Below are 4,187 nucleotides of genomic sequence, written 5' to 3'. Positions count from 1 at the left end.
TCAGAGTTCTTTGTCAGACCCAAGGTAGATTTCTGAAATTCTCTGTCTCCCATTGCTCGGGTAAAGCTCATTGCTTACATTTCAATGGCACTAATTTGGATTCCAAAATATAAAGAAATAAGAATGTTTCCATTGCGGGTGTCAGGAGGAACCTCTTGATCCCCTGCCACTTACCATAAGGTATCTTACTTTCAGAATTTAGCATTTAGAGGCTGGGTTGGGGGGGTTTTTTTATGATCAAGACAGAACCACAGACTTTCTATTCACATACATATAAAACATTTTTGGGGTCAGAATTTACTCAAGTAAATAATAGGTCTTCTTCCTTGTCTATAAACAGTAACTCTCTCCTGAATGGTTGCCCTTACCACAGTTCCTCCTCCTTATGTCTCTCCAACCTAAACATCCATAACACCACAATCCTCTCTTGTATGAGTTAGCAGAGTTTAGATGATCTTCAGTTTCTGTCAGCAGTAGGTTAAATCAGGATCCGTGCAGCGCTAGTATCTGGGTCAGGGATTTGGAGAGTGGCTATACAGATGTAAGAGCAAAACATTGGCCTCTAATATAGGACTAGCAGCTCACCCTGTTTGACCACGTTACTAAGCTAATAGATCTATAGTCACACTATTTCTGAGTGCAGGAACGATATCCATGAAGGGGTAAAGAGAGACAGTTCAGTAGAAGAATCCATTTAGGGAGCTCAAAGTTTCTTGAAGGTCCTGTAATTTTAGTGGATAAGGACCCCATGTATTCTTAAATTGCACACATCACCTCTTGGTCCAAGGGAGGTTCTTTATTTAAAAAAAATGCCCTTTTTAGGCTTCATTGTCAAAGGATTCAATATGCTCAAAACATTGGATAAACATTATGTCTGGTAGATTTCTATCTGGAGCAAACTAAAAGCCCAGACACATCCTTTGGGGTTCATCCATCTTTATATAAGCACATCATACATAAACACAGACATACATCTCCAACACCTCTACACATGCTCTCTCACATCTCTCAATACCCTGATATGGCTTAACATGGAAAACAGGCTGGGAAGATTTCCAAAACAAGGATAGTAGCAACAACAGCAATAACAAGCTTGAAGTTAGAGCTGGTTGGAAAAGGGAAAACATTTCCCACAAAAAGAGAGAAAAGGAGAACAAAAAAAGCTTGCTAATTAACTTTTCTTCCCATCTACAGACCCTTTTTTGTTATATTTTACTGCCTGTCATCCCAGACCTGTCCCCTTTTCTTTCCAAGGCACCTTCAAATTTATGGCTGAATGTGCTAACATTCAGATCACTGCAGCTGGCAACCAAAGGTTACAAGTAACTTGAGTGTCTACTTGGAGCCCTTTGCTTTTAAGGGTCCTATGCAGGCTTGGCAAAGATGTGACTGACCTGATTTTACCTCATTGACTGCAAGGCAGAAGGGAAAACAATTCAGCTTGTAACCTTCCCCTTCAGCAGTGAGGTCTGAAAACTCACTCCCCATGCTAAACTTCATCTCGGTAGAGTTTGAAGCTTTGCCCTTGCTTTGGGCACTACCCATTACAAAGCATCCTTTGCTGCACCATCACCACAGCCCAAAATGTACTTTGTGCAGGTTACTGTATTTGCCTTCTCTGCCTTCCCCCAGTAAACTGCACTTCAGACCATCACTCCAATAATTGATTTTAATGAACCTTTAGATACAGGTGAAAAAGTCATGACATTTAAGCACCAAATAAACTAAAAGGACTGAAGAAAAGAAAAAGAGTGCATGAAATGAGCAGTAAATATCTACTGAAAAGAACACAGTAGGACCTGTAAGACTGCCAGGTGTCTTTTTCTAAGTATATTCTTTAGGTATAAAGCAGTTGCAACAAAATTTCGCACAGAGAAAAAGCACATTTTTTTGTTCCCCATAATGGCTAAATAGTGGCCAAAAGCAACAAGGATGCAAATCTTGTGGTTCTATTAACATAACAAAGATCTAAACAGCATATACAACTGCACCTGAAGCCTCTCTTCTGCTCATAAAGTGTTTAAACAATGTAAAAAATGTACAGCCACATATTCCTTCAGAGAGAACACAGACATTATGTTGTGTTTTGTTCCATTTTGTTTTGTTCAGTAAAAACAGAGAAATGCTTTTTTTTCAGTTTGCTTTTTAGAAAGTTGGCTTCTTTTTCCATTTTATATACACAAAAATGGAAATCACTAGCTCCTGAGGAGAAATGTTCATACTTTAGAAAGGGCAGCATTAAGATGCTTTTCATTCTGACTTGAGATTTTTGGTTTCAAACGTGTTTTGTCTGTATGGATCTATGCTCTCACATGGAGCTAACGTGCAAGAAAAAATAGTTCTTTAAAGAAGAACTATTTTAGAAGGGATGATCAATCATTCCAGTATGTGACTGGTTTGTAAAGAGAGCAAAGGAGAGGTCATGCACAAAACAGGTTGTATTTCACGACTTGTAACAAATTGAGAGGGGGCTGTGGGAAAGCAGAGTTACATTTATGCAGAACCTGAACTTAGTGATCTGGAGCAAATAAGTGCTCCCTATGCCTGCAGCGTATGCTTGCTGAGACCTACCACCTACAAAATAAATCCTATAATGAAAGCTGATTACCTCACAACATACCCCTAAGGGACTGATCCCTCTAAGAGCTCTTCCTTACAAAAGTACCATGGGGTTACTCTAGTTCAGGCAGCCTCATTAAAAGCAATGCTAAACATGTAGAGAATGAATGGAGATTTTTTTTAAAAGCACAGTAGATGGCTATTACACATAATCCATTTGTTACTATGCTTTTAGCAAACAAAGGGCTGTTCATAGAATTGATTTCTGCCAACAATGGCAGAATCTATTTATACAATATTGTGCAATTTGTGATAAAATGAATGGGCTGCCCTCTTCATAATCCCTAAATCCAGCAGAATTTACTGGGAAGAGAGTAAGAGTAAAAAGTTAGATGGGCAGTAGAATTTGTCAGGACTGGTGTCATACATCTGGCAGCTGTCTTTTTTCAAAGGTTTAAAGTGAGGTTCTCATGATTGTGTACATGGTTCTCCATATAACTTCAAAAGTTCTGGCATTCTTTAGAGTTGTTGAAGTGTATTGTATTATTCCCCTATTTAAATCAGTCGGCTAAATTAGCTTATAATAATTGTCTGTGCATGTAATAGTCTTTAGATAATGGATTTTAAAATAGTCTAAAACAAAAACATTATGAAAACATTGTTTAGCTGGGGGTGGGGGTGTAGCAAAACTTCCAGTTTGTTTGTTTGTTTGTTTTTCTTTTGAAATGCATCCCCCCCCTCCCCCAGCCATTTCTGACTCCCCTTCTCTATTCCCTATAGATAAGTATAAGTAAGCTAAGATGTAGGATAAGCTTTAACATTTTATTTCAGGTAGTAAGTTTTATTTCTCTCCCCCCTGCAAATATTTCTCTCCTCTCTGCCCTGCTATTTTGATATAGATATCTACTGTTTTATAAGTGATAATTATTATGTTTGTATTGATTCTTTTACTGCTTTTATATTGTGTGATTACTGTTTTAGGCCTATATATATAAGTTAGCATAAGTCATTTCAAGTTTCCATCTTGTAATGTCAACCCTCCATCCTATCCCCATGCCCAGTTGTGTAACCCATGACTCATACCTACCCCTCCTATGTAACTTGGCTCCTGAATGAATGGGGATGAATGAGGGTGCTTGAGAGACAATGGCAGTAGGTCTAAAAATAGCTCCCTCTGAATGACCGAACTATCAACACCAGTACCTAGACCAACGATCCAGCCCTTGGAACCACCCTCAGCATTCAAGAAACAAAAGATGAGGCAACCCACCATTGTGCCAGGCTGCACATGCTCAGTAAGAACACCTGGAGCCCTCTGGGAGAGGACTGACATTGCCTGAACAGGCCCTCCCCATAGAAGATCAGAGGTAGTCTGCCCCATAAAAAGTGGTAGTGAAGACTGACTCCTTGGGATGCCCTCTCCATCTGGACCAGCACCATGCCATGCCACCTATCCACCCAGAGGCCCTGCCGGCAACCCCACTCTGGACAACACCTACTGGACAAAGACCCCTTTCCAGTCTGGATAGGTAGCTATCACCCCTGACCCCCTCTTCAACCAAGGACTCAGACTCTGCTTCTCTTCCCTACCTGAACTCCAACCCTTTCTCCTGCTGCCATTGTGTGGG

This window comes from Alligator sinensis, unplaced genomic scaffold, assembly GCF_000455745.1.
Source record: "Alligator sinensis unplaced genomic scaffold, ASM45574v1 scaffold1058_1, whole genome shotgun sequence".
Classification (NCBI taxonomy): Eukaryota; Metazoa; Chordata; order Crocodylia; family Alligatoridae; genus Alligator; species Alligator sinensis.
The sequence above is the reverse complement of the archived record's forward strand: the minus strand, read 5'-3'. Positions refer to the sequence as shown.